The sequence below is a fragment of the Protopterus annectens genome, chromosome 8.part0 (assembly GCF_019279795.1).
Source record: "Protopterus annectens isolate FY-2018-M chromosome 8.part0, PAN1.0, whole genome shotgun sequence".
NCBI lineage: Eukaryota > Metazoa > Chordata > Ceratodontiformes > Protopteridae > Protopterus > Protopterus annectens.
Genome location: NC_056741.1, coordinates 1,527,585,957 through 1,527,606,612, shown reverse-complemented (window position 1 = coordinate 1,527,606,612; position 20,656 = coordinate 1,527,585,957).

Genomic DNA, 20,656 nt, shown 5'->3' with positions numbered 1-20,656 from the left:
CTTACACATACTCCTACAGATAACCTCTAGGGCACCAAACTTGTTGGATACATTTGGGATGCATGGTTATGCTTAATAGGCCTTTGCAGTCATTATCCTAGTGTATACCTATGAACCTATGAGCCCTGGTTAGGATTTTTATTTAGGGGATCCCCTCCCCATATGGTAAAACTGGTCTGTGTTTCATTCGTGGGATTTCTATTAAACACTGGAAAGCATTGCCATCTAATTGAAAACAAGTTTTCCTAAACTTTCTAAATAGATATACAAATCAATACCCTGCAAGAAATGAACCGAGGAAATAGTCATTACTATGGGTGATTTTTATACAGGCCCTGGCAACTGTGAAAAAATTTGTTTTGTAATCTAACATGCTAATCTATATTTGTGAGGAGGATGCCAGCGATTATTAGTTGCTTTTTCTGTTAGTCTTAACAAGATCTTCAACTGGTTTTGACCTTCTATTTTTCCAAGTTGGTAGAGTCTCCTTTACCCATAGAGAACAGTTGAAGAAAAATATGTACTTTGGTAGTATGGCATAGCTTTACAAATATTGATTAACAAAGTTGAAATTCATTCACAAGTAAATTTATATACTAAGATAGTATAGCATTTTCTAATGATGATAGGAAATGCAAAATTGTGGGTATAATAGAAGTTCAGTGGTATTGTCAAGAGGAATTATAGATAGACTAGCCAGCAAAGAGAGTGTGTGGGGGGCAGTCAATTAGAGATAGGAATTCAAGGGGACTGAGTGCAGGAACAGTTCCAGGTGGAGGACAGGTAGGTGTGGAGAGAAGTTTTGAAGATGGCGGAGTTTTGGATTTTCTGATAGTTAATGGAAGAGCATTCCAGTTCTTGACAAGTGTGTGAGAAAAGAGAAGTTGGCCTGGTGGCAGACTTTGTGTACCTGAAAGATTTGCTGACTCTTAGATCTAAAGGGCCTATTTGGGGGGGGTGGTAAAAACTGAAGATAGAACTAAGAGCAGGATAGTCAGAAGGTGTAAAGATATGTTTGTGGACAATAGTAAGTTGGAGATAGTTGAGGCAGTGTGGAAGTTCCATTTATTTTAGGGTGAAAAGAGCAGTACAGTGATGGGAGGAGTTTTTGGAATTTGCTGAGAATTTTGCTATTTTATTGTAACAAGTCTCGATCTTGGCTTTTAGAGTGGTTTGGAGGTGGATAAATAGAGTTGTACCATACATTAGAGAGTAAAGAATGTAGGTAGAAGTGAGTGTTTGTCTGGAAGAATGTATAAGGAAATGGCTATGCCTATAGAGCATTCCAAGCTTCAGAATTTCGTTTATGTTTTGTTAAAGGGGAATATCAAAATTTAGTTGTTTATCTATAGTAACTCCCAGACGTTTTATATGATTTAGAATTTCTATTTCTGCTTTAGCTTAGGATAGGTCTTAAATGTATCTTTGTCCAAAAGGGTTGTTTTTTGGGGGGTGAAAATCATGATCCAAGATTTATTGGGATTGAGGGCTATGTTGTTTTTAAGCATCCAGGATTCAGTGGTGGAGAAGGTTGTTTGGGTTTTAAGATGGAGTTGAGAGATAGAGTCAGCTGTGCAAACAATGGTAGCATCATCTGCATATTGGATAAGAGCCTCATTGGTCATAGATTTGTGGAAGTCATTAATGAAAATATTGAATAGGAGGGGGCAACGTATAGAGCCTTGAGGAACTCTAGTAGATGTGTCAAGACAGGAAGGTATGGAGTTTTGCCATTTGACAGCTTGTTGTCTGTCTTTTAGATAGCTAGAGAACCAGTTGAAAGTGGTGGGGTATAGTCTAAAGTTGGAGAGTTTTGAAAGAAGCAAAGGGTGGGAAACAGTGTCAAAAGCCTCTGAGATATCCACGAATATGGTGTATACAATTTTCCCATGATCACAAGCGTTGTTATTAGTGTTCAGGAAAGAAATAAGGGATGTGGCCAGGTCTGAATCAATGTTGTGTGGAAGACAGGAGGTTCTGAAATAGACAGGGCATAAGCTGAAGGTGAATACATTTTTCCAAGATCTTAGAGACAGGGGATACCATAGCAATAGGTCAAAAGTTGGAAATATCACTGTTTTTTCTGCCTTTGTGGAGGGGCAGAATGAAGGCTTTCTTCCATATTTTTGGTACATAAGATTGTTGGATGGATCAGTTGATTAGGATATTCATAGGGAAAACAATGGCTTCAGCTGCAGTCGTTTGAAATGTTTGAGGTAGATTGTCAGGAGCATTAGAGCAGGTTTTGAGCTTAAGGAGTAGTCATCTAATGGTTGCAGTTGAAATGGGATTTATGTTGAAGTTGGGTGTAGAGTGGGGGGTAGGTTCAGGGTTAGGGGTGGTGGTTGTAGAGGTTGGGATGGTAGGGGAGGTTTGTGGAGGATCAGTGTCACTTAAGCTGTCTTTGCTATGAAAGAAGCTGTTGGTAATATTGGCTATTGAGTTTATAACACAATGAGTTAAAGAGAGAGGCAATTTCATGAGTAGGCTTGTCAGGGTAGGGACTGTTTTTTTGTGCCAGGGTTCAGGAGGGATGAGATGGAGTTCCAGAACTTTTTTGAGGTTTTGTTTATGGTTAGACTGCAGTTTTGTGTAATGAGTTTTTTTGTCATTGTGGACTAGCTTTTTTGCCTGGTTCCAGAGCTGTTTAAATAGTGATTGGGTGTCCTGCTGTTTGATGGCCTGATAGAGATTCCATGTTTTATCTCTCGGGTGCATCAGATTTTTAGTGCACTTGGTTAGCTAGGGAGCATAGGTTTTTTTGACTTATTTTGTCCGGAGAGGTACAAGGCTATTCAGTGTGTCCAGGAATGTAGTACTTAAGTAATATACTGCGTCATCTAATGGGTCAGTTTGTGTTTTTGAGGATCTTGGTAAAGGTAAGAGGGTTGAAGTTGGTTAGTTTCCTTGACTGCTTGTAATAGTGTTGATTTTGGATGGTTGAGCTAGAGCGGTGGATGAAAGTAGGGAGATGGTCGCTCAGTGTGTTTGGAAGGGTGCCTGCTTCAGATATTTTATTGGGGTGGGAAACAAGAATCCAGTCTAGAATGGAATCTGAAGTGTTGTCTTTGTTAGGTCTAGTGGGAGTGTTAATTAGGTGGGTAAAATTGAATAAGTTTATACTAGGAGTAAGGGTTTGGATTTTAGGTTTATCCAACTGATATTTACATTTCCAAGAATAATGGTTTTGTTTTTAATGTTAGATGAGATCCATGCCAGAATTTCTTCTAACAAGGGATATTGTTTTCAGTAGGTATGTAGAGGGTAATAATATTACAAAAATGTTTGTAGTTATTACATTTTAGAAGGGCAATGGTAATTTCTGTGTTTGAGAATTGTGGGGTGGGGTTAGTGTAGGGTACTGTGTTGAGTGAGTTATGAAAAAATCAAAACTACACAAAACCAATGTGGTGATGTACCAAATAAGGCCTGTGATGAAAAAATAAAAGTCTTGTAGCACACAATGAGCACTTTAATAACATAAAAGAATGGCCAAGCGCTTTTGTCATTAGACTTCTTTAGAACCATTCATAAAGTAACATTGCATCCTTATATAAAAATAAAACCATCATGTGATCTCAAATAGTTAAAACATTTCCATCTTAAAGAAAAATGACATCAAAGTTACACTTCATAAACACATAACCTTTTTCTTAAGTATTGCTACAATGGAGGTGTGTTCATTAATACCTGTCACCATTGTGGCATTTAGCCTTAATTGCCATCTTAATTCCCACTCTTCCACTCTATTTTCCTAATACCCTCCCTTTACTTCCTTATTCACTTTTTCCAAAATACAAAAGCAAAAAAATATTGTCCTGACAGAAGCTTTTGCTGTACTTATGAAGAGCATTGTTCTCATCACAACTCCTAATAGCATACAGGTGTTCATAAATACATTTACAAAGACTTCTGGTAGTTTTCCCTATATAAACTATATATAGTTACAGTTTTTACAAATAGCAATGTATACTAAGCCAGTGGTACCACAATTCCCTATATACAACCAGACATGTTGTGGAGGTTCACCTATCACTATATTTTTCACCTGTAAAATATAACTACAGTATTTACACATTCCACATTTTGGTACCTCCTCTGTCCTTTTTGTTGTATGATATAGGGTGTTCTAAAAATGTTTCAAATTCCAGAGATTTTGTTGCAAAAACTTTGAATATCTTAAGTTACCAATTGAATGGAAGCATTATTTCTAAGTGGAGGTGTGGTCATATTAGTTGCAACAGGGCCAGGGTCGGGATGAATATCTCCTGATAGAGGCAAAGTAGTGATGGTAAATGAATGAGGTAAAAAGTCTTGCTTTGTAGGGGGGGGGGGGGTTGCAGTTTTATTTTTGGAACTATTTCCTACAGTAGCCTGTTGGGGTTATGAAGATCATATTTATAAGCGGGGCTATCTTTAATTTGTACAGGAAGAGGGGGCTTAATAGATAAAGTCTGGGAGATATTTGGGTATAACTTGTGAAGTTTGTGGAATGGAAGGTAGAGGTGGTGGAGTAGTCAGGTGAGTAAGAGATGGGCTACAGTGTGGTGAGTTGTATAAGTGTACAGAGGAGAATGGAGGGAAGTTATAAGGAAAGATGATTGGTATAGGGTGATTGCATTTGAGAACTATAAGTGACTGGTTGTGGGGTGTAGCACTGTCTGGATATTACAATGAGAGGTGGATAGCAATAAGTGGTAATTGTGGTAGGGAGAGTATAGCAAGTAGTAAAATGTTATTGGTTAACTTAACTGTGGGTGTGTGTTGTGTTAAAGACTTTAGAAGGTTGGAGAAATTATGCAATTTAGGATTATGTTGAGAACAGAAATTGAGTAGTTGGAGGAATATGGAGAGAGAAAGAAAGATGTAGACTGGTTGGAGGACAATGGGAAGGAGTTAAGAATTCATAAGTTTACATGTAGTAGGGGTGGGTGGGAATTGGGAGTCGGGTAGGAGAGTGGAGTGAAGCCCAAGTGTAATGAGGGCGAATGCAGTGGGAAGAACCAAGCTGCTTGTTTGCAGCTTGCTAAGAAATAACTAAAGAAAAGAAAAAAAGAAAAATATCAGTAAACTATTGTGAGATAAGTTACTTACTAGAGATCCCTGAGCAATAACTCTATGGTGTTTCTTTTGGTTAGCTTGCATTCTAGGGTCAGAGTTATTTAGGTAGGAACAAAATAGTGCAAACTAGACACAGGAAGGTTGGCAAGTTAGGACAAACAATTCTGAAAATCACTCTGCTGCGCTAAGATGAGTAATAGTATGCATTAAAGAGATGTACGGGATGGGTAAAAAAAGGATAACAAGGAGCTATATTGGAATTGGGAGGCTACTTTTCCAGGCTGTGTGCATGACAAATTAGGAATCAGTTGCACTTCTAACAGAGAAATCTTCCATGAATGAATACCTACACTTATTACTTTGGAGGGAAACAGTTTAATTTAGGAAGATCATCAACTGTTCCAGATTGCAGTTGCACTGGGTGAAGTCCTTTAGTTGTGTTTCTCAACAGAGGGAGGGGGACACAGTTCAGTGAAGAGTTAGAATGAGCACAGAGTAAAATGTATTACTTTGGTGGGAAACAACCTCATGTAGGAAGATCATTAACTGTTCCTGATCGCATTTGCACTGAATAAAATCCTTTAGTTGCATTTTTCGATAGAGGGAAGGGGACACAGTTCAGTCAAGAGTTAGAACGAGCATAGAGTAAATTGGTGAGCACACAGGACTGTGTAGCAAGTAAGATATTTAAAAATTACATGATTCTTTCTTACGAAAGTTTCACAAGTTTGTTTTCAAGAAGATAAAATTGCTTATTTGTTGCTCAATAAAGAATTTTCTTGTGGAAGAAAATAGTGTTATTTATGCTGTGGAAAAGGGGCCAGACTGTCCAAATGGACCAATAAAGGATATTTCTGGACCATTTGGTGGCTCACTGCTGTTCTACTGCTGTAATAAACATTTATGTAATGTTTACTGTCTAAAAGAGTATAGGCTAGTAGCTGTAGTATTGTTCCCCATCCTCCCTGTTGGTGCCTTGCTGTTATACTTGGTGGTTTTGCAGTTGCCCTCCCCGACTGTAAATTTGATCTGGGACACTCCTCCCAGCCTAGTATCATTAGTTTATTTTATCTAATACAGAGAGAACATTTGAGAAGGCCAACCCACTTAGTTTCCTAACCTAGATATGGGCCCTTTAGGGGTGAGGGAGGTAAAGTTAGCACTGAACCTATCTGCCAGGATGTTGGCAATATCAGTTGGTTCTGTAATTTTCATGCCGTTGTGCTATAACTCAGAGCAGATCTGGGTGTTAAAGACAAAAACACAGCATCCATGACCGGACAACATCCCAGGCTGCGTTTTAGACAAACATCAGAACGAACTGACTCCCCACTTAAGCACCATGTTCAATAATAGCCTCACATCAGCCTTTGTGCCCACTGAATGGTGCAAAGCAACAATTATCCCACTCCACAAAGGGGGAGCCACCATTGATCCCAGGAACTATCAACCTATTAGCCTGACGAGCCTGGTCTGCAGGGCCATGGAACGTATCATCATGGAACCCATAAACAAAGACATTGGTAACCGCCAAACTCTGGATCCCACCCAGTTAGGGTTTGTGAAAGGTAGATCATGCCTCCTGTACCTGATCAACTTCTTTGAGGCAGTCACCAAAGCCGTAGATGAGGGTAAGGTGGTTCACACAGCCTATCTTGACCACACCAAGGCTTTCAACACCATCCCTCATTCTGGAATTATAGCTAAACTCACTAAACTAGGTATAAATCCCTACATCACAAGATGGGTTGCCAACTGGCTCACTGACAGAACCCACACTGTAAAAGTTGCAGACTCCAAATCTGACCTCAAAGCAGTGACAAGTGGAGTAACACAGGGTGCCATCCTGGGACCTCTCCTGTTTGGTATCTACTTCTTTGAAGTACAGACTAATACAGAAGGCCTTTGGCTAATGAAGTTCACAGATGACTGCAAACTTGGAGCCATAGCCAAGTCCCCAATTGATGTGGACATCCTACAGAAGGGCCATGCTGAGACAGATGCCTGGTGTCAGAGCCATGGCTTCAAGCTCAATGCCAAAAAGTGCAGTGTCATCCCCTTTGGTAAAACCTCTGTACCTATGAACTACCACATAGGCAGCAATCTACTTAATACCAAATGTGTGATAAGAGACCTTGGGATCCAGGTAGACAGTAGTCTCTCCTTTGATAGTCACATCCTCACAGTATTCAGGAAGTCCTTCTATGTGGCACACCTCATCATAAAAGGGTTCTCATCCAGGAAAAAAGAGGTCATTGCTCCCCTCTACTCGACACTCATTAGACCCATTATAGAGTACAATGTTCCTTTTGGAATGTATCTCACACAACATTTGCAGCAGCTGGAAAGGCCACAGAAGTACCTCACAAAGAGGATTACTAGCCTCGAATAAATGCCCTATACTGACCGTCTCAAAAAACTCCAGCTTTACTCCGTAGCATATCGCTTACTTTGAGGTGATCTCTGCCTAACATATAAAGCTATGTCAAACCCAGAGTTGTTGGACATGCTACACCTAAAGAAATCCCAATCCCTCGAAGCTACACGCTCTAGGGACCTAAACCTTGTCACCACAATAAACAGGACATGCTGGAGGGATAGATTCCTGTCCCAGAGACTTCCCATACTCTGGAACACACTACCCATCTATGTCAAGCAAAGTTCTTCATTAGCACTCCAAGAAAAATCTTGATGAGTGGATGGGAAATAGGAAATACATCCCGGAGATCACTTTTGTGTCTCTGCTTGACATTGGCACAGGAAAATAACTTTCTTGGGTGGCGTAAGCCAGAGAACCTTGTTGGCTAGGCTTATGTAGGCCCTTGGGCCAATAGCCTAGCACCTGCCTATGAACCTATGAACCTTAAATTATCTTCTGCTTCTTTTCTCTTCCTTTCCTTTACAAAAAAAAAAAAAAAAAAAAAAAAAAAAAAACTTTTCTAGAATCTCTCTGTGTTCTGCTTAATTGTAACAAAAAAAAGTATGCTTGTTTCCTGCCTTTCCTGTAACTAGTCTAGTCCAGATACAGATTTGCTATATCCAGGACTTTTTGTAAGCTTCTGAGGCCCCCAAGCCTGTCTGTGTTGGAGGGAAGCCTTCCAGCTTATCAGTGGGAATGGTAAGCACTAGGTAACCTATCTACCACATAAGGGGTGGCTTTGGCCCAGAAATTGTAGTTACTGGCCGTTTGGGCAGTTTTTCCATCTCTCTCAACTTTCTGATTTAAAATCCCACATTTGCACTTGTTTCTTTCCTGTAACTAGTCTAGTTCAGGCACAGATTCTTAGTTTTAGCACTTGAATTTGCTTATTCGTGCTCAGCACTTGTTCAGAACCTGTAAGCACTAAATAAGCTACAAATTACTACAGCACTCAACCTTCCTCATTACCTAGAGGAAAATAGTTTTTGTACTTACTTTCTTCACTTGCTTAAGAAAAACAACTCTTGTACTCACGTTCCTCACTTGTCTAGAGGAAAATAATTTTTTATTCAGGCATGTCCAAGAGTCAGCTCACAGTGTTCTCCTGTCTATCTGATGAATCTGGGCATCTTGGGACAATGTAGCAATTGCCTCATGTACATAGACAACCCTCTCCTCCAAACACCTAACATAACAACTTGTGAGAGATGCAGTTATCTAGCCAAATTGGAGGTCAAGCTCTCTCCAACCAAGACTGAACTTGACAGTCAAGAGGAGAAGGTAAACACTTGCACCACACCACATTCATCACTTAGTCCCAGTAAACACACACCACCAAAATCCACACATAGAAACACAAAAACATTCACAGATGCTCTCAATAATAATCTACTCAAGTGACAGAGTCCTCCAGAGCAGAAACGCAAGCAACCTCCACCCCCCCAACACAACCCAAATGACACATACCCCACAGACTCAGTGTGCCACTCAACCACAGCCCATAAGGCAAAACAACGTACCCAACATACTAGTTATAGGTGACTCTATAGTCAGGCAAACTGATGTCCCACTCACCAGGCAAAACAAGAAGAAGGTTACTGTCAGCTGCTTTTTGGGTGCCAGGATCTGCCACATAACTCCCGCAGTCAGGTCACTCCACAACAAGTACAAATATGACTCTCTCATTGTCCATGTTGGTGTGAATGACCTGAGACATACCTCCCTGGACTACATGAAAAGAGACATGGAAGAGCTCCCTAATCTTGTAGCCCAGACAGATATGACTCTAGCCCTGAGTAGCATCTTGCCATCACCCAGAATGATACAGCAGTACAAGGGCAAAATGATTGACTTCAACAATTAGGTAAGCTTCTGGTGTCATTCTAAGGGGATCCAGTAACTGTCTGCCTGGGACGACATGGTCGATAGACCACAATGCTTTGCCACAGATGGACTGCACTTGTCACCCTGGGATTGCAGATAATGTTAAGGCTCTTACTGCCCCTATAGTGTCTTTTTTAGGCAAAGCTCAAATGACAAATTCACCAGCATAATAGTAACAGGCAAGTAAAAACTGAGGGTAATGCTACTCAATGCTAAAAGTCTAAATCTCAAAATGCACTCACTCAAGGCACTCCTTAAAATGGAGAACATCGATATCTGTGCAGTGATTGAGACCTGGTTCAAGGCTCGAGAGAGCACCCCTGCATTACCAGGATACAACTCACACCACACTTTTTGGCCATCTAACCTGGACCGGAACACCAAAGGCGGAGGTGTGTCCATATTCATTAAGGATATCCACACCTCTGGCTAGTTGCTCAGCATAATGCATCCAAGATTATCCAAGTGCAACTAACTCTGGGCAAAACTGCAGTCCAAGTTGTAGCTTGCTACAGATCCCACACCATGCCCCAGGATTCCCACTCCTCTTTTCTTGATATACTGGAAAATATTAGGGTTCAACCAAACACCCTAATAATGGGAAATTCCAACTACCCCAGCATTTACTGGGAAAGCTACTCATGTACCAACTCCTTTGCTGAATGCTTTCATAAATTCCAATGCCCTGGATCAACTTATCCACACCCCAACCAGGGGCAACAATATCCTAGACCTAATCATTACCAATATGAATGACTGGTGTTCCACACCTGAAGTCAACTCCTCATTGGTCAAGATCTGACCATAAGCTAATCACCCTAGATATTCACTTCCCACCCCTACCTCCTATAAAGGAAATCATGGTAAAAAATTTCTCCAAAGCCAACTCCATGCTTCTTAAGACAGAAGTGGCGAACCTCATTACACCCATGCAGATAGACAATACAGTTGCAACTGCTGAATCCTACACAAATGCACTCTATAAGCACTTACACGAGTGCATGGATTGTGCTATCCCAAGCAGAACCAAGATGCTATCCTCCAAAAAAAGAAAACCAATCTGGTGGTCCTCTGCCATAAACAAACTGTACAACAGAAGGAAGAAACTGTTGCAAAAGAGAGTAAAATCCCATGACTGGAGGAGCTGCCTGGTCAGCCTCAGTGAAAAGCTTAGATCCCTTATAAGATCCTACAAAGCTAGCATAAAAACACATTCTAGGGACAACTACAAAGCATTCTATAGCTATGTCAAGAATCTCCATGGCAACACCCAGATCTGCTCTGAGTTACAGCACAATGGCACGAAAATTACAGAACCAACTGATTTTGCCAACATCCTGGCAGATAGTTTCAGTGCTAACGTTATCCCCCTCTCGCCCCCTAAAGGGCCCATATATATACAGGAAGAATGCAGAGTCCTTGTAATCACAACTACATAGGTAAAATTTGCAATCTCTAAAGCCAAAAATGCAGCATCCATGGGACCGGACAACATCCCAGGCTGCATTTTACATGAACTTCAGAATGAACTGGCTCACCACCTAAGCACTATGTTCAATCATAGCTTCACATCAGGGTTTGAGCCTGCTGAATGATGCACAGCAACAGTTATCCCACTCCACAAAGGGGGAGCCACCAATGATCCCAGGAACTATCACTCTATTAGCCTGACAACCCTGGTCATCATGGAACTCATAAACAAAGACATTGGTAACCTCCAAACTCTGGACCCCACCCAGTTCAGGTTTGTGAAAGGTAGATCAACTTTTCTGAGGCAGTCACCAAAGCCGAAGACGTGGGTAAGGTGGTTCAACCAGCTTATCATGACCTCGCCAAGGCTTTCGACACCATCCCCCATTCAGGAATTATAACTAAACTCACTAAACTAGGTATAATCCCTACATCACAAGATGGGTTGCCAACTAGCTCACTGACAGAACCCACATTGTAAAAGTTGCAGACTCCAAATCTGACTTCAAACCAGTGACAAGTGGAGTACCACAGAGTTCAGTCCTGGGACCTCTCCTCTTTGATATCTACTTCTCTGAAGTACAGGCTAATACAGAAGGCCTTTGGCTAATGAAGTTAGCAGATGACTGCAAACTAGGAGCCATAGTCAAGTCCCCAAATGATGTGGACATCCTACAGAAGGGCTTCACTAAGATAAATGCCTAGTGTCAGAGCCATGGCCTCAAGCTCAATGCCAAAAAGTGCACCGTCATCTCATTTGGTAGAAACTCTGTATCCTTGAACTGTCACATAGGTGACAGTCTACTTAACACTGAATGTGTGATAGACCTTGGGACCCAGGTGGACAGTAGTCTCTCCTTTGATAATCACATTGCCACAGTAGTCTGGAAATCCTTCTACGTGGCACACTTCATCACAAAAGGGTTCTCATCTGGGAAAAAAGAGGTCATTGTTCCCTTTACTCGACACTCATTACACCCATTATAGAGTACAGCACCCCTTTTGGAATGTTCCTCACAAGACATCTGCAGCAACTGGAAAGGCCACAGAAGTACCTCACAAAGAGTATTACTGGTCTCAAACAGATGCCCTACACAGACCATCTCAAAATATCACCTACTACGAGGTGATCTCTGCCTCACATATTAAGCTATGTCAAACTCAGAGCTGTTGGACATGCTACACCTAAGGAAATCCTAATCCCTCTGACCTACATGCTCTAGGGAACTAAATCTTGTCACCACAATAAACAGGACATGCTGGAGGGATAGATTTCTGTCCCAGAAACTTCCCATACTCTGGAACAAGCTACCCATCTATGTCAAGCAAACGTCCTCATTAGCACTCTTCATGAAAAATCTTGATGAGTGGATGGGAAATAGGAAATACACCCTGGGTATTACTTCTGTTGCTCTACTCAACAGGTGGTACAGGAAATAACTTTCTTGGGTGGTGTAAGCCAGGGAACCTTGTTGGCTAGGCTTAATTAGGCCATTGTGCCAATAGCCTAGTACCTACCTATGAACCTGTGACTATTCAATAGCAACTAGTGTCCAAGGAAGCAAATTTCTGTTGGTGATCCACAGCTCAGCTTGAGGTATAAACTACTCTACATATTTATTCTAAGACTATTTCATACTACAGGGATCAGTACATCCATTGGAAGCAGAGGCAGCTTTGTCGGACCTGCAGAGACAACAATACACCCAACCGCCTTCAGAGAAGAGAGGGAAAAGGAGAGAAGCAACTAAAAGAGCCCAAAGATTGAAAATGAAACTATTCCCAGACTTTTAATAAAAGATGAAAACAAACAGAAAAGAGGGTGCAAATATACTCACAGATGATAAAAGAAGCCTTTTGGTCAGTGAAATTGTAGAACGAGGTGATGACTGAAGAGAAAGAAGAGTGAGGGGATGAGCCAAAGGCTGACTGTAAAGCAATATGTTATTTTAGTTGAAAGCATGCCTTTGCACCTTAAGCAAAATTTTGAGCTCATGTGGCAAAAGAGATTGTGAAACAAAATATTATTGTGGGTTATTATACAAGTCTGTATAAAGTAACATCCTTGTTAATCTTAATCTGTAAAATAGCTACAGAGACATTCTATATCATACAGCTTTTTGAGTAAAAGAGTTATAGATCATGTATACTAAAATGCAGGTACATAACATACTAAAAACCAACAACAGCTGGAAGAAGAGGTTTAGATCAGACAAATTTTGGTATGATTAAAATATTAATGGAAAAATGAACCTCCTCTGCTCAGATTTCAATTGGCATGAATCAACAGCCTATCTAGCATAACTATGGTTATTACTGGTGTGGTCCTAAGATAGCCAATGGGATGTAAGGGTCAGTTTGATTAAGGGATACCAAGACTAACATGTCACAAAAGTGAGAATGGGATAACACAATATCTAATCTCCAAGCATGGGTGGTGGTGGGGTTTTTAAAATCAGAGATGGGCGAATAAGGAATTAAGTATGAAAAACTCACCCAAAAATCCTAACTCTCTCTGTGGAGAGTTCTGTGTTGCAGCACTTGTCACAAGTTGAAGCTGCTGGGCTGACATGTACAAAAATCACCTGCACAAACAAATGCAAGTGAGAGGGAAAGAGATAAAAAGCAACTGACTAAGAAAAGGAGGAGGGGTAAGAATCTATATAAGACAAGAATTTCACACAATATTGCAAATGTCTCTGGCAAAATGGGTTAGAGCATCCTGGGGACCTTCAGGAAAGAAGACCTAAACGGGGGGTGACTGAAAAAGGGACCTTTGAGTGAAGGAGAGATGCCCAGAAAATGAGCTATAGTACAAATACCTTCACCACAAGAGAGTTTTTATTTTTTGCCCTTAAGAGTGGAAGCTTGTTATGATTGTAAATATAAGTAGATGGACTTCAGTTATTTTGAAGCTGTAGCAAGAGAAGTAGACAAAATTATGGGGTAGAGACAGAAAACTAGAGCTAAAGCATCATGAAGTTGAAAAGGATAGTCTATGTGACAGAAAGATAAATGGCAAGGTCATCCAAAAATAGAAGGGAATGAAAAAGTTAAAGCAAAGCATGCGGATGCAGTCAATCATAGACTGAATAAGAGAATCACATACACTATCCAGTAAACAGGTCTATCTATAATACCTCAAATGTCAGTGGTCTAGTCAGCAAAGAGAAAAGGGTGAGAATACTCACATGTATAATACAGTATTTATAAAAGTGACAAACAGGTTGCTAGGCTACAAGAAACCACTTGAAAGTTCTTGAATGCAAAGAAATGGAGAAAAATATGCACGAAAATCAGCCTCAGTGTGCAGCTAGAGGAAGAAAAAGTAGAGGTCTGATAATTAGAAATGCAGGACTAACAATAGATGAAGAGAAGACAGGCCCCAGTGGCATATGATGTGGTAATAATAGGCTATTGTCTAGACAAAAGATTGATGATTGCTAATACGTGTCTGGCACCAAAACTGGAAATACGGGACATAAAAGAAGTACTCATGGAGATAATAGCCTTTCAGCAAGGAATAGTTATTATGAAAGAGGACCAACATCTGGTATTACATGGGCAGAATGTCTCTGTGAACCTTAGAATGGAGCATGCATTTACAGAGGTCAGATTCCAAAGAAAGTACATGAAGATGTTTGGCAACATAAATGCTAAGGTAACCCCATATAATTTATGGTAGTATGCTTTTTTTTCTCAGGGTGTCACTGTACCTAGTCTAGATTAGATAGATTTTATATTTCTGTAGAACATAGGGAACTAATAGCAAATTTTCAAACCCACCCAATTATACTTTTCACCATGCTCCAATACTTTTTAAAAATAAAACTCCCTGTGCAGAGAAATGCAGAGAAACATTGATCTGTTAAATATTTAGGGAAGGGTGTGAGGATATTAGACTGTTCTCTCTATGTTGGCATGACTGGCTGAAGTTTTGTAAAAACTTGTAAATAATTGTAAATTACCCTGTGTTATATAGGCCAGCATGACTAGTTATAATTTTGTAGACAGGTTTATGTTTTTTGAGTATTACTTTGACTAATGTAGGATATTTGAATCAAACAGTGATTTTATGGCTGACCAAATGTACATGTTTTTTTAAAAAGAATTCAAAATGTAGGTTATGCCAGACAGCCCTCCTAGATATGATGTCATCATGTGCCAGAGCTGAAAGGAATAGAATCTCCACAGCAGCTGTTTTGTTTACCTTTTAAAGTCTGATATGAGAGAGTAGAATTCTCATACCAGCATTATGGGACATTTAAAAAAATCTGCTGTAAAAGCAGGTTCTGAGTCAGTTACAGTTCAATTATTGTAGTTGTTTCCAGAGTAGTCCAGTGGCCATTGTTGTTTTCCAGATCAGTAGTTATCACTCAGGTTTTTTCCAGAGCTATTTAGCAATAATAGTAGGAATTGACACTCCAGCCACTGCAGTCCAGACAACAGTCTAAAGATTGGAAATACATTCTTATCTTGCCTGTTAGACATAAGAATATCATTTTGCCTTGCTGAGTTAATGATATTAGACAATGACAGCTAATCTTTAGATAGTTAGGGAACTATAGTTAGGTAATTAGAGTTTTTCCATAATCAGTGCGAAATCTATCCTACAGTGTTATTTTCATTATTCGTGTGTGTGAAACTCTGTGGTTTATTAGAATCAGTTATTCAGTGTGTGCATGTTTTAAAACATACTATTTATTATTAAATATTTTACTACCTTTTATTGTGGTTGGTTATTTAAAAAGTACTTTTAGTAAGCTGAGAGTATTTATGATTATTGTGATAGTACTTTGGTCACTCCAACAAGTCTTACTGCTTTAATTACATGCTACCATTTATATCAATATTTATTTTACCCAATATAATTGAACACCCCTTTTGAAGGGTATTGTGGTATTTGACTGGTGGCAGCTGTTACCTTGTAATATGGGAAAGAGGTCATAGGAGGTAAATCTGTTCCAGTCCTTCCCAAGAGTGCTTGCATGTGTGAATATCAAATATTTAAGAGTGAGTGCATCAGATACCTAGAACTGGGACAAAATGCTCAGCAGTGGTTAAAGTGAAGACTTATTTGGGGACTTGGAGTGAAGCATATAGTCCATTCCCAGGTTTGGAGCCTGTTCCCAGTGCACTCTTAGGGGAAATTGTGTATTTCTATCCCTGTTTCAGTGATGGTCCCTTAGTTGAGACAGTGGAGAGGATTGAAGCTCCTTAGTTACTACTCCAGGTTTAAGTGGGGTCATCGCAAAGGGTATGGGAATTGCTCTGGTTGATCTAGTAAGTAGGGAAATAGCTAGCAGATGGAGGCATTTAAAACAGGAATTATCCTACAAAGTAAGATATATAAAGAAAGATGAGTTAGAAATTAAAAACAGTCAATATGCAGAAGGACTGTGCAAGATAAAATATTTACACTGAAAGGGCAAGGAAGGAACAAGTGAGAGGACAATAACTAGAAGGAAAGGAGAAAATAGGACACCTGGCAAGCCTGAGAAACTGCAGATCTGTGGCATTAAAGCACTCTTTCTTTGAAATTACTGCCAAGGCTACTAAATCACTAGTGCAGAGGTTATGATTTTAAAGGATATGCTATTTTTTTTTAATTCACACTTCTCTGAGTTTGCATGACCATGATGGTAGCAGGGGGTATAAATGCAGAGCCCTCATACTGGGAGGTAAAAAGACACGACCTTCAACCCTACAAAAAAGCTGTTTTACAAAATGTGTTGACTTTTTCTTTTTAACGCCTTACAGTGCTACTGTATTTGTTGGTTGTTTTTTACAATGCATTAAATCTTGATTAAAGTAGACAAGACATTTTATCATAGATCTACGTGACATATTAGTATTGGTGTCTGTTATTTTAAAAGGTGATCAGTGTGATTCTTATGTGAACATCGATTTACAACAAATCGTTTTGTAATGCTGTATTAAGGTTTTGTAATACTGTATCGTTTTGCTATGTGTACATACAAATTAAACTGACATTAAATTCAATGGAATCTGTTGCAAATATCCAGTATCCCAGAATATCAAGATGGGCTTTCCTTTAGGCTTGTTTAGAGGATAACCAATTTGTTTTCTAGTTACTTTTCTGGGTTTTCAAAATTAATGTTAACTCAGAGGTTAATATGGAACCTTCGACTGCTCTTTATACATCCTCCACTCTTGGTGCTCTCTGTATTTTGTGCAAGCAGCTTCAGCACTAAGAAACATGTCTTCTTCTTGTATGTGGATAAGTATGTTGCTTTTTTCTTTCCACTGTATGTGTTAGTCAGACTAACCAGCTGCTACTGATGATGTAATACTCTGTGTTTGATCAGTGGGCTGCCCTGTTTCCTGGAAAACAAAAAAATTCCTATAGGAGTTGATAGGCATCTTCTGGTAGCTAAATATTTATTCTTCATTGTTATTTGTTGCTCAGCTTGTGCTAACTGTCAGATTTGAAAACAAATATAATAGTATAGCTACATAATGTGTGTTGTACCCCAACATATTTAAAGAGGAGAAAAGTTACCCTTCCCTGCTAACATTTTTCAACAGCAGATGGAAATGAGTTTAAAAGCTCCTCTCTGTTTTATGAAGAGTCATATTTTTTTAATGAAATGTGTTTCTTTTTGTAACGAATAAGAGCTTGATGTGTAAGATGTCTTTCTTTTAGAAGTGGCTCCCAGGGGATATGGTAGCCTCATATCCTTTCCCTTACAACAGACAGCTTGCATTCATCTGCAGCGGACATGGCTTGGGACATTGGCATTACTACAAAACATTCAGACAAGATAAAAGATAGTGTAAAATCAGACAGAGTGAAAGGACACTTACTACAGCCCTGGCAACATAAGCACAACTGACATTTCTATAAACATGCAAGAAGCCTACTTATAAAACAAATATGACAGCAGTAAATATTGTTTTTTTAATAAAATGTTTACTTGTGAATGATTTCCATTACAGCAGCTTCTGTGAAAAAAGAAATTCATATCAGCCATAGTGTTACCTATAACTATAGGACAGTGCAAGACTGAAGAATGTTATAACTAATCCTGTCAGACATCTTACTTTAAAACAGAAGTGTCAAAACATGAATGAAACCTACCCAAATAAAAAATACAAGGCTGGTCATAAACATATGTACTTTTGTTTAACTGCTGATAATAAAATCAGAAACACACAGAGACCTCTAGTATTTTTTTCTGAATACTATAAATTTAACTACTTCCTTTAAATCTGGTGCACAGGACGTTTGCTATATAAAAGGTGAACTTTTTTAATGTATACCTAATTTCTCTTAAGAAGTTGGGTTTAAAAAAATTACGATCAGGTCTCTGGCTATAACCAATGCTCATTGCATGGAGCATCTCAATTACACTCCAAAGTTAGTGAGAAACAGGATGTTAAGCAATATTCTGATGTCAGAAAGGTGCTTAATACATGTTTGTTTAGCACGCCTCACAATTGCCAAAATCTTGTTTCATGCATTAACAGTGTTAAACGACCAATACAGAAAAGCAATGAAAGTTGAAAATGAGTTTTAAAACATTAAACACATCATTTAGTTTACTGTTTTTTTTTTTTTCTTTTTTACTCTTGTTTTATGATGGCTGCTCTCTCTTTCTGTGGTATTGGTAAGTATGTTACAACTTTCAATGCTGTAAAACTCTTTACATCCCTATACCTTTACATGGAAGTTGTTAAAGGTCCATGTACTACAAAGAATTATGATCATGTCTGTCTGATCATAAACCTTTTTATTATGTGTTCTTAACACATTATTATCCTCTCGAATTTCAATCCTGAGATGAACTTCTTGAAGTCTGTTATTTTGCACACATAAACTGATTATGATCGGACAACTGATCATAATTCTCTGTGTTATGTGTTTATAAATGGATGCAAAGAAGTCCATCTTGAGAAAGAGTCTTGACATCTATTACAAGAAATGCTTATTTTAGCCTCGCAAGACACTTTTTGCTTCCACAAGTAATAGTGTTTGCTTCACTTACAAGGTCTAGAGGTAATTCCATCTCCATGGGATACTGCATTAGAAACACTAAGGAATTCTCAGAATTTTTAGATGATAAGCATTTGTTTCCAAAAATATACAACCACACAGCCCACTGTTCTGAAAAGTGGTTAAAAAACTGCTCAGTGAAACATGTACAAGCTTTCACAAGTATTTTGTTTACTGTCAGAGTGATAAAACTGAAACAAGTTATGGCCCTTCTAGAAAGTGAGGACATATATGAAATCATCATGATTTTAATGTGCCTGTTGCATTTCTAACATAAACATCAGCTTTTGAAACTACATGTGCCTTGGGAGACACTTCTTGCTATAGCTGTTACTGGGTTGACAGTGCACATGATATATACGGGCATTGATATTTGAAATTCAGATTTTTGTTTGCATTCTAAATATACAATGCTGTTATCAAAACAAAACGTTAGATTTAAAATAAGTAGTTTCTGGGCATGGAGTTGGCAGTTACAGGAATGCTTATTTGAGAAAGATAGGAACCATAATTCACCTCATGAATCTATTCAATTTAGGAAAAGTTATAGAGGTTACTTGTATATGGTTCAGCTGAAGTGTAACAAATGCTGTGGCTCCTGCTACATGTAAGTCAGAATATACTAAAGTGCTAGTTACTTTCTGCCATTCTTTGAGGCATGGCTGTGCAGGATGGTCACACAAGGCTTTTGGTATTTTTCTGGCAGGTATGGTGGGAGGAGCTGATGTCTGAACAAATGAATAGGAAGCTTATGAAGACTAACAGATGTATGGTTATGTTAAAGGTAGGGCTGGGTAATTAAAAAAAATGATATGTAGATAGGGAGAGAGTGAAAGACAGAATTTATAAAACTAAACACGGAAGACGGACAGGAATCGAGGACAGTACATTTTGGATATGAAGTATGGTATTGGAGGTGGAAAAAAATTCAAGAGTATGAGGATGGAATAGAGACATAGAACTATATATATAAAAAAATGCAAAAAAGGGGACATAGGACCCCATTTCTTTTCTTGTTGAGAAAGAGTATGTATGTCCTTTTGCATTTCTACAGGAGGTTAAAGCAGTACATTTAGTTTTATTGGTACTTGAAAATACTGGAAGTCCATTCTTCTCATCAAGCTGCTAATAATCTCCTCATATTATGGGGTAGCTTTATAATTCTGAGTTTAAGTTATGAATGATTCTTAATGGTAAACTGTTAGTGGACCAAGTGTATAAGGTGACATCTGCTGACTGTACATACAATGGAAAGCTGTGAATCTTTTTGGATAACTTAAGAAATAAGGAATGCACTGGGTTGAAAACAAAGATAAGGAAATATAAAAAAAAAACGTATACCTTTTCCTCATATGTGAACACCACGTTTTTACAAGGCTCAGGTAAATTTTTTTAGGGGTATGTTGGAAATTATCTTTTTAACTGTACAAGTAGGACAAAAGCTAAAATTTACTGAGAACTTATTACACAGGGTTAGCAGTGAAGTGGAAGATAGAACTTGATTGGCATTCTTTAGGTACATTTAGGATAACAGATGCATGAGACATATATATTAGTGTTATTACCTATAGGCATTCTGGGAAATTTATGTAGGCCACTCTCTGAGGCAAAGCTCTGACCTGTGATTGTTATTTCATGAAAATACGTTCAGCAGTGTTGTATAGGGCTTACAGTCACTTGTTGAAATTACTTTAATCTATTTAAAGTTTCTTCAGCATGATACTTCAAGATGGCAGTTGCTAATATTATGTTGTTCACTTTACAATGGAAAGAGATCATTGTTCACAGGCACTAGAGAGCTGTGA